Below are 9214 nucleotides of genomic sequence, written 5' to 3'. Positions count from 1 at the left end.
AATGACAAAAACTTTTATAATGGATTATTTTAATTTATTTGAAAAAAATATAGATTTTTTGACAAAAAATCGATTTTAAAATTGTGAAGCAAAAAAAAAATCCAGATTTTCGATTTTTCGATTCGATTTTCTCACCCCTACTGATTATTAGATGATTGTAGTTTCTAAACGTCTGAATGAACAGATAATCTTATAAAAAGTTTTGACTTTTTCTTTGGATCAAGGAAAGATGGGAATATGTTTCATGGATTGTGCTGCAAAAAGTTCCTTAATATTCCATTCATATGCTATCGTTCTGCAAGAGGCTACGTCATATAAATATATTTAATCTTAGCAGAATAAAATAGTACTTTATCATCCAGGTTGGTAGAAGAAAGCAGGCTGCTCACTCTCTCTCCCATCAGTGTATTTAATACCAGGAATCCCAGTTAGCATCATCAGCAGCTGCGAGGAGTCATGGCGAGAAGGAGATAATAAAGGAGGTATTTAGCATTTAGAGAACCTGACCAGCTTCTATCATCGCTGTGCGAAGGACCTGCAGGCTCACTCAGAGGAGACGTTCACACACCTGGAGGCGTTGCACCTTCCTGTGCGATGGTACGGATGTGTTTGAGCTGCTGCTAAACAGCAGATAAATAATGATTTTGTTTAATATTTCATCTGCAAAACGCATCTTTTAAGTCCCTCAGCTTGCTTGAACACAGCTGCTGCTCCAAATCTCTCTCTAGTTGCTGATAACTCAGTTAAAAAAAGTTAAGTTGTGACCTCAAATTGTTGCTTTGCGTCCTTTAATAGACTTCAGTGTTGTGGTTGAAGGACATGGAGCGCAGTTTGAAAAGTTTAATTTCCAAATAATTTCATTATTACTTTTTATCTGATCATTATTTTCTCTATTACTGGATGGATTATTAGTTTAAAAGGATAATAAAATAATAATAATTTATAAAAAGGAACTGTATTGCCATGACGTGGAAACTAATTTGTTTACTGTTTCAATTAAATCAGTAATTGATTTATTATTACCTGATGAACAGTGAAAAAGACAGAAAACTAGACACAAAATCTGCAAATTAATGTAGCCAAAGGGGTTAATATCTTAAGTCTGCACATACGTTTATGTGTGTTATGGAGAAAACAGGCAGCCTGATGCTCCAATGAGACCTGGGACATGCATCCAAAGTGATCAATAAACAGTTTTCAGACAATATCTGTAATTAAGAGTCCAGATCTGAAACTCTGAGGAGGAAACTTAAGATTGAGAGGAAATTTAACCGACCTGCAGATCATCAGAGGAGATAGTTAGATTACCGTGATGGTTCATGAAAGACTTTAACTCTGATCATTATTGACAGATGATCAATCACAGTATTTTCCTGATATACTTCCAAATTTTAATGTGATTTTCATGTGAGATGAGTCAAATAAAAACCTGGTTAACCGTTTAAATATTACTTAACTAGCATTAAAAACGACTCATTAAACACATCATCTTTATAACTTTTGTTCTGTAGAAAGTTCTGAAAAGAGCAAAGAATTCACTCAGAATGTTTGTAAAAGCAAATTTCACATGAATATAAACTAATCTGGAAGTTTTTCTGGCTGAAAAGGACAAAGATTTAGCTGTTTATGGTGCTAAAAGACAAATCCCTGATCATTAAAGTTAATTCATCTCTGTCGGACATGAATCCAACGTTTGTTTGAGACAAAAACAAACAAACCAGAAGGTCACATTCAGCATTTAATGTGCAGAAAGTTTTTGTATCGTTTGTCTTTTTTGTTTTCTGGTTGGAGACATGATGCACGACGAGCTGGAAGTCTGTGTTTCCATGGAGCTTTAGAGGAACTATGAGGTTGGATCCGTCACTGCCAATCATGTTTATATAAACTAAATAGGGCAAACTGCTTTTAATCAAAACTCTTTTTAGAGTATCCTGCATGTTAACATCGTTCTCAGCAGCTTCAGCACAGATTTATGACTCTTCGATCTGTTATAACAAAGTTCTGCAAAGCAGAAATGATTCGGTCATACGTTCAGCATCCAGGGGGAATAAATCTGGAATTACGAGGACATTTATTTTATTTTCAAGCCAAATTATTTAAAATAGAATTAGTTAGAAAAAAATAAATGAAATGACATTTCCAGATTCCAGCAGCTCCGACATAAAGTTGGATGATATCTGTTCAGTTTAAAGAAAAACTGTACTTGTTTATTGTTTGTGAACACATGAAAAAGTGATGATCTGAATAACTCTAAACAGATTAAATAATAGTGAAACAGCCGGACAGTGTGAGAAAAATCCACTTTGAACTTCCTGTTACTTCAACACATTAGTATTCCTCAGATTTATAGTTATGTACTTGTTTAATTCGTAACAGATTTAAGATGGAAAATTGATTAAGAAGATTTTGAATAATAAATATGATCAATGCTCACGTTTGTACTTTTATTTATTCAGATTACTCTCACATGGCAGTATTGTTACTGTAAGTCTGAGGGATTTTTTTTAAATGACTAAAAAGTACAAGATGTACAAAATGTGTACATTCAGCTGCTGAAACCACCACACACACACACACACACACACACACACACACACACACACACACACACACACACACACACACACTTAAAGACATACTTTTCAGAGGAGTTTATATTTTCAAGCCTCATTTGCAACCTTTGAGAAACTTGCACCCCCCCCTCCCGTCCTCAGTGTGAGATTCCCAGAGGCCACTTGGAGAAACACAGTCAGCAGATTCTGATAACATGTACAAGCATGATGTTTATTTTACCCATCAGAAATGAAAGTGGGCTTTGTGCTTGGCTGGGCTTGGATTCCCAGGCTGCACAGGCACCTCTCAGAGCTCAGCGTAGCGTTTCCAAGCTGTGTCTCCGTCACAAGGCCTTCAAAGCAACCAGGACGCTCCTTTTAAAAGTCTCAAGTGCTGCAGTGATGCACCTAAACAGACCAAGGAGAGGGTGAGGGGGGGGGGGAGGGAAGGGGGAAGGCGCTCTTCATGGGAGGCAGCTTATTTCAGTGGTTGGCAACTGGGAATTGACATTTTATTTCCCTTTTCCTCTTAAAAGAGGCCCAAACACATTATTATTACTATTATTATTTTAGCACAAGCATCCCTACATGGAGACGGCGCTGCATAAAAATAACCAGTGTGTGATCATGCAAACAGACTGAAAAAGCTGAGATTGCCACATTCTTAGTCACATGCGAGTAATTGAGGAAATGACGAGCCGGCAGTGACACGCTGATTGCAGCTGCTTGTGAATTAAGCTCTTTCACATGTGCACTCGGTTCGGGAGTTCATGTTTTACAGCAAGTCAAACATAGAAATGTAAACCACAAATGACAAATCCAGAGAGTTGCACGCTCCAGTGCCAGTTTTTCCTGTCAGGAAGAAGAAGAAGAAAAAAAAACAGGGGGGTCATGCAGTTCTTCTGGTTGACTTTATCCTGAGGTGAATGCGTCGTTCAGCTCTCCTGACAAATCCCAGGCACCTTTTTACAGTCTGCGAGACCCAGGAGGTGTTACAATGTCTAAACATCATTTTGCATGAAGCATTTATTCCCCAAAACTCTGTTAAATGTCATTTAGGAGGAATTCAGAAGGCTTTAGCTCACGTTTTATGTCCGTGTGCAGCATCACTGCCACGGTCAACCCACTGAGATCATTAACAAAGAGCTGCTTTATGCTTAAAAGAATGATCATTTCAGGACTTTTCTTTTCAGAATCTGCCTTATTTCACACAAATCATCCTGTTAAAACCATCGTACCTGTAAATAAATGTGTGCCTGAACTTTACAGGCACCACACACTTTATACTAAACTGGAGTTCATCTGGCAGCCGCAGTCTGTCGAGGGATAAATGACAACCTCATAAGCAAATATGACATGTGCACATACGTCACACTGACACTAAACTTACACATCCGATGTCGTCTTTAAAAGTCTACTCAGATTCTGTTTTAATTGCACGGCGAGCTGGAGGACATCAGTCAAGGAGCTTTGTTTCCCTGCAGTACCAGGCTGAATGCAACATGCACGGTTTGGTCAGTATTGAATGGGCCTGATCCCAACGGCTTGTTCGACTGATTTGATCAAAGATCCAAAGCGGGTTTTGTCCTCATGTCTTTGATCATAAACTCTGAGGTTTTAAAGCTCCTGCAGCAAAACATTCAGCGTCTCATCTGAGAAATGAAGCTTCGCCTGCAGCATGCAAACACAGTCAATACTGGGATCTTATTTAGTTACTGGACAACTTGGAGTGTTTGCACCAAAAAGCTCCAATCTGGATTTAAATGAACATGAAAATTAACTAAATGTAAAGATGATGATGATTAAATTTGGTTAAAAGGAGATTAATTTGGGTAAATCTGTTTATTGTGTATCTGCTGCACACTGTTTGGTTTTAATGACTGAATAAAAGTTGAAATTACGACTTGATTTTTCTGCAGGCAGTCATTAGACTTACAAAGTCTCCGGCGCTTTCTGGGAGTTACACGCAGGAGGAATGAATGGGTAAAAATGTAATCCTCGAGCCAATGATGATTTAACGCCTCTGACCAGAGATAAAACCGTAGAAACGCTTGAATGAAGAAGCTATAGGATGCCTGAAAACTGCTATTAGTCATGGCTGAATCACAAAGCATGTAATCCAGTTAGAACAGTGTCTGGAAGGACTTCCTGTCTCGGCGCTGCTTTGTGTCGGTGGCGGGACCGGATCGTTTGGCTTGGTTTGTGCAGCTTTACCTCTGCTGGATGTTTTCTTAAAAGTTGACTTCATGCAAAGCAGTGGATGCAGGATGATGGGAGCAGCTGATGGACTCGCAGCCTGCAGTGGCCCCAGCGCAGCTCGCCGCATCTTTTTTCCTCCCTGATCACGGGGGTTAATGGGTTTCCGTACTGGGTGGTGAGGGAGGAGAGGCGCAGGTTTCTCAAGCGTTCAATGTCAGGGAGGGGGGGAAATTAGGATGCAGCCTTCGTCGTCAGAGCCGTGGAGCTGTCTGCCACTTTCCCAGCAGCCCCTGGGCCGGTGACAGAGAGATGGATGATATCTGCAGCCTGGCCGCACTGCTTCCCCCAACACACACAAACACACCATCTCCAGCTCTCTCTCTCTCTCTCACACACACACACATCCAGAAAATAGAGCAAACAAAAGCACACCTACACAGTCTTTCCCACTTTGGTTCACTCTTCTTACCTCCTTTACACACAAAGCCGGCGTATGAATATTTGTTTAATACACTTCTCTGGTTGTTACCTTTGGCAGCAAAACCAATATCCTCCACACACTGAAGGGAATGAAAAACCCTCGAGTGGAAACAATGAAAGAAATGTTGCAGGATTCATTCACTGTTTGACAACAGGGTGAAACATTACAGCAGTAAATAACCAGACACACACACACCACATATCTGTTCATGTATGTTTATTAAAATCACTGTTCACAATTACAGAGTAACGACAACAGTGAATGGACGCATTTTAAAATCTGCACACTTGATTATTCTGACATAGAGGAAGTGCAGAACCTGGATGAACTTGTGTGTGAATGTGTGTTTTGCAGTGCAGCAGCGTGAGTCGGGGAGTTAAGTCCAGAAAGGAAGTCCATCCCCGTCTTTTCCCTCCTGCTCTCTTTGTCCTTACCTGCTGTCCTGTTCTCAGCCTCGCTGCTGGTGTTCCCGCAGTCGGGACCGAATCCAGCGGCCATGTCACCTGAGCGTCAGCCTGCGCATATTAATGAGATCTTAAGAAGGTGGGTGGGGGGGTGCAGGGCTCGACTGTCCTCTGCTCTGCTCTCCAAATCTTTCTTCTTCCTCTTGCTAGTCATCACTCTGGAGGAAGAGGGAAAACAGGAAAGGAATAAACAATGTGAGCATGAGGGTGTGATAAATAAATAAATAAGAGAAACAAGGGGGAAGGGGAGGGGTTATCCATCACTGTTTTAAGCGACTGCAGTGGGACGGAGCTGAGCAAAAGGTCGGCGGGTCTCGCTGTGTGCAGTGGGCACCTGGGCAGAGCTGAGCCGCTTCCAAATGACTTCAGGCTAATTATCCAGCGCAGAGCGTCTGTTCCCGCAGCCTGACACTTTTACCGACTCACAGCGCTTCTGCAAACATGCAAGCAAAAAACAAGGCAGTCGCAAATAAACAGCGTCCCGTTCCTCACGCCTGCTAACAACACAGAAGGCTTGGAGTTAAAGGTCATGATGCAAAGCAGATCCAAGCGGTGATCTGTCTTACCGTTCAGCACCAAGAAGGACTGCTGGACGGACAGAAAAGGCTCAGAATTCAGCATAAATGTGGCTAAAATACAACAATACTGCTTGAATTTTTCTAATATTTTACCACCAAAAAAAAATCACTTTAAGCTCAGAGTTAATACAGTCTGCATCCAAGTGTTCACCTGCGCAGGGGATCAGCAGACACACTTGAGAAGACGGCAGGAATTTGTGGTCATGACCCGTAACAGCGAGGACAAAAAGCAAAGCAGCAGCTCAACGTTGAGTCTCGCTTAACTACCAGCCAGTTCGCTGGAATTTTACCTTGTAAAATAACATCTAGGAACAAAACCGAGAGATGCACAGAGGCTCTGAGTGATAAAGAGGGACTGGAGGTTCCTGCCGAGGTCCAACAGTCTGGTGGCAGAAGGGTTAAAAGCCTTCAGAGACCAGCTCCATGTCCCGGCCGCTGGACAGCCAACCTGCAAGACAGAGCATAATTATCCCAGCCAGTTACAGTTCAATAACTCCATCAAGCTGCTAGCCAGATAGCCCGTTTCCCTGGCAACGCCTCAGAAGTGAAGATTGGGGAGAGAGAGAGAGAGAGAGAAACAGAGGAAGGGAGAGGGACAACAACACGGGACCCTGAGAGAGGAAGCAGAGGCAGTAGTGATAACCTGAAGAAAAATACACACACATGTGCAAATAAACACACACAACTAAGCCAGTTGGTTGAGCTGGGTCCCACCAGGCCGGCACACACGCTCCATTTCAGTTCTGCTCTTTGGTTTTCAGTCATCAGCCCCGCTTTGCAGATTCCCACTCTGCACCCAAAGGCCCGCCGTGAAAATCCTCCACTGTCCTTTAGACAGACCCCCCCCCCCCCCCCCCCCACAGCCTCCCACAGCCTCCCACAGCACTTACTGTAATCTGTAAAAGTTAATGGAGTTTATCTGTCATCCCCGTCGCCCTGAGAATAATAAAGAAACTTTTGTGCTTTTGATGCGCGGGGATAATTACATTACAAGTGGCGCGATGATTTATACCCCCCTGATTGAATTAAAAAGCTAAATTGAATTGGTTTTGCATCAAGCGGTGTGTTTTAGCGCTGGGGCGTGCGAGCCATGTCCCCGCCGCACTTTTCTACGTGTGTTCAGGTGACTGTCTGCCCTCCTGCCGCAGTGTCTGGAAACACAGACACCCCCCCCTCCTCCTCAACCACCACCACACATCCCTCCCACCCTGCTCCATTCTGCGCTCTATCTGCCATAACCGATGCCCCCCCCCCATCATCATCATCACCGCCACCTGCGCCTCCTCCCCCTGCCCCACTACGGCGAGATCACCTGAAAACAAACAGAAAATTCAAAATGAATATTAATTTCTCCTTTTCATGAAGCCCTGATGTGGAAGCAGAGTGTGTTACGCGGCGGAGAGTAATCTCTCACACACACACACACGCACGCACACACACACACACGCGCGCGCTCTCGTTCATCAGCAGGAGCTTCTGGTTTATCTGCACCTTTTCAAGGTCTGAATCAATCCCTCCTTTCAAGAGCCTGGACACTGAGAAGAGAAAAGACATGCTGGCGACTGTTTATTTATAGAAAGCAGGGATAAAAGCGCGTTGCATCATATGTCTGTTTTACATTTCACTGAAGCAAAGCGCCTCACTGATTACAAAATGTTACAATGTCAACAAGTAGTCTTTAAATTGCATTTAAAAAAATGCAGCTTTTCTGCTGCGGACAGTGTCTGACGTATGAGTTGCATTTTGGGTAACACTCCGATTGGCTCGATCAAAACACTCCAGTGCTTTTATTGAAGGACAAAACAAGTTGCACCTTGATGTGGAGTAATTCTACCCTGGCAAACACTTCCACATCTACCAGCAGTGCCTCTGACTGGATCATTATTAAACCATTTTAATTACTCGCACTGCTCTTATGTCAACTGAAGCCATCATTGTGTAAAATGTACTCACATTTCACACTCTTGGGTAATTCACCGCTAACTGACTTTTAGTGGGATGAAGGAGGTTTTCTCTGTCTGTAATTCCTCTGGAAGGATAAAAAGCATCAGATGCTCTGCACAGAACCTCAAAAATGCAGAAAAAGCATCAATTCGCAGACGCGACGTTTTTAAACGACTGTCAGGACGGAAAGCGACGCCGTTTCGATGCACTGACGACGCTTTAGCAGCTGTTCGGTGTGAAGTCGTTTGACTTTCAGCAAAAGTTCGCATCCTCCAGTCGGTGGAGTTACAAACAAGCCGGGAGCTGATTTTTCTTTTTTTTTTTTTTTTACGGGGTGATATTTATTGGATCCCTGGCGGATTGCTGTGAGCGTGCTGCTTTGTTACTGTTGGGGGATTTCATCAGTGGGGCTCGGGCGCTGCCAGACTTTGCTGCATGTCAGACAGAGCCTAATAAAACTGTCTGGCTGTTTTGTGGGCACCCGCTTCATTCTGGCTGCGTTGTGTCTGACTGCTCAGCACTTGTCGCACTGTGCCTGGCTGTTTGGTATTCATGGGGTATGGCACTGCTTCAGCTGTTGCTGGGGGCTCTGTGGCACAGGCACACACTGATTAGTTGGCATCGGCATTGTTCGCCATGACACCAAATGGGGGTACGGGAAGGAAAAGGGAAGGAAAAAGAACCATAATTAGGGAAAAACTGGGAGAAAGATGGAGGGTATTACAGAGAAAATCAATTGTTTTGAACTGCATTCCTAATATGCGTAATTTAGCAGAAATGAGGTTTTCAGAAAGCACGTTGCCTTGGGAAAAACTCAGTTTGAAAAAAAAAAAAACCAGGTCAAACTCTAATAGTAAATGAATCTGCACCTGTCAGCGGCATGAAGGTTATTTCTTTGGAAGGCCTAATTTATTCTAATTGCAGCTCTTGTCATATTCATAAGAGAACAGACTAATGTTTATTATTTTCCACTCTGCCTTCATTCTTTTCCTTTGA

General features: G+C 42.9%; 1 long non-coding RNA gene across 1 annotated transcript in view; it reads right to left on the bottom strand.

Annotated features, from left to right (window-relative positions):
- Positions 1 to 5433: 5433 nt before the first annotated feature.
- LOC306761952 overlaps positions 5434 to 9214 on the bottom strand; it is a 43481-nt gene continuing 39700 nt past the window's right edge. The window contains exons 3-5 of the long non-coding RNA XR_013771487.1: positions 6565 to 6722; positions 6031 to 6129; positions 5434 to 5854 (exon numbers count right to left, since the gene is read on the bottom strand). This is a non-coding gene — a long non-coding RNA (uncharacterized lncRNA). The remainder of the gene's footprint in view (positions 5855 to 6030; positions 6130 to 6564; positions 6723 to 9214) is intronic.

This window comes from Telmatherina bonti (genome assembly GCF_933228915.1).
Source record: "Telmatherina bonti genome assembly, chromosome: 10".
Lineage (NCBI taxonomy): Eukaryota > Metazoa > Chordata > Actinopteri > Atheriniformes > Telmatherinidae > Telmatherina > Telmatherina bonti.
Note: the sequence above shows the minus strand (reverse complement) of the source record. Positions and strands in the feature narration are given on the sequence as shown.